This window comes from Macaca nemestrina, chromosome X (genome assembly GCF_043159975.1).
Source record: "Macaca nemestrina isolate mMacNem1 chromosome X, mMacNem.hap1, whole genome shotgun sequence".
NCBI lineage: Eukaryota > Metazoa > Chordata > Mammalia > Primates > Cercopithecidae > Macaca > Macaca nemestrina.
In genome coordinates, this window is record NC_092145.1 from 52,807,706 (window position 1) to 52,809,504 (window position 1,799).

Here is a 1,799-nt window from a genome sequence, read left to right on the forward strand (position 1 = left end):
ATATTGTACTCCATGACCAAGTGGAATTTATTCCAGGAATACATATTTAGTTCATTATATGAAAATCAACATAATACATCACATTAAGAGAATGAAGGAAAAACATCACGTTCTTACAAATTGATACAGAAAAGGCCTTTGACAAATTCCAATTCCCTAACATGATAAAAACACTCACCAAACCAAGAATAAAGGAGAACTTCCTTCACATGATAAAAGGCATTTACAAAAAATTTATAGCTAGCATCATACTTAAGGATGAAAGACTTTCTCCTATAATCAAAAACAAGACAAGGATGCCTACTTTTACTGCATCAATTCAACATGGTACTGGAAGTCTAGCCAGATAATTAGGCAAGCCAAAAGAATAAAGGCATATAAATTGGAAAGGAAAAAGTGAAACTCTCTCTCATCATTAATGACACGATGCTATACATAGAAAATCCCAAGATCCACAAGAAACTTACTAGAACTAATAAACCAGTTCAACCACCTGTGGCAAACTGCTTATTACCATTCCACAAAGACATAAGAAGCTTGCATCATAATGTCAATGTGCTCGCTGCTACTTTCATTAAAAAAACCTGCTATGAAAACAATATGTAATTTGTTGTCAATTTAAATAAATTCTGGCATAGATTCCTTTTCTTTTAACTTCAGATTAGCACTTTGAGTAGCATCATTCAGGATTGATCATATGCTCCAACTTTATAACTAAATTTTACACATTTAAATTAATATGAAAAATGATTGTGCTCACTTTGGCAGCACATATACTAAAATTGGAACGATATAGAGAAGATTAGCATGGCCCCTGTGGAAAGATAACATACAAATTCATGAAGTATTCTGTATTTTTAATTAAAAGACACAGAATGTCAAGGTAGATAAACAGTCAAGACCCATCTCACATGCAAAGACACACATAGGCTCATGAAAGCAGAAAGAAGGCAGGGTTGCAATCCTAGCTTCTGACAAAACAGACTTTAAACCAACAAAGATCAAAAAAGACAAAGAAGGCATTACACAATAGTAAAAGGTTCAATTCAACAAGGAGAGCTAACTATGCTAAATATATATGCACTGAATACAGGAGCACCCAGATTCATAAAAAGAAGTTCTTAGAGATCTACAAAGAGACTTAGACCCCCACACAATAACAGTAGAAGACTGTAACACCCCACTATCAATATTAGACAGATTGTCAAGACAGAAAACTAACAAGGATATTCAGGACTTGAACTCAGCTCTGGACCAAGTGGACCTGACACATATCTACAGAGCACTCCATGCAAAAACAACAGAATATACATTTTTCTTGGTACCACGTAGCACTTACTCTAAAATCGATCACATAATTGGAAGTAAAACACTCCCCAACAAATTGCAAAAGAACTGAAATCATAACAGTCTCTCAGACCACAGTACAATCAAATTAGAACTCAAGATTAAGAAACTCACTCAAAACCACACAACTACATGGAAGCTGAACAACCTACTCCTGAATGACTCCTGGGTAAATAACGAAATTAAGGCAGAAATCAAGAAGTTCTTTGAAACTAATGAGAGCAAAAAGGCAAAGTACCAGAATCTCTGGGACGCAGCAAAAGCAGCGTTAAAAGGGAAATTTATAGCACTAAATGTGCACATCGAAGAGCTACAAATATCTCAAATTAACACCCTAACAACACAACTAAAAGAAATAGAGAACCAAGAGCAAAAAAAACCCCAGAGCTGGCAGAAGACAAGAAATAACCAAGATCAGAGTTGAACTGAAGGAGATACAGACATGAAAAACC

General features: G+C 35.0%; 1 non-coding gene across 1 annotated transcript; it reads left to right on the top strand.

The window, feature by feature from the left end:
- Window positions 1-752: 752 nt before the first annotated feature.
- LOC112423313 (U6 spliceosomal RNA) lies at window positions 753-859 on the top strand. The gene has a single exon (XR_003013768.1). It is a non-coding gene; the product is annotated as a U6 spliceosomal RNA (small nuclear RNA).
- Window positions 860-1,799: the final 940 nt, after the last annotated feature.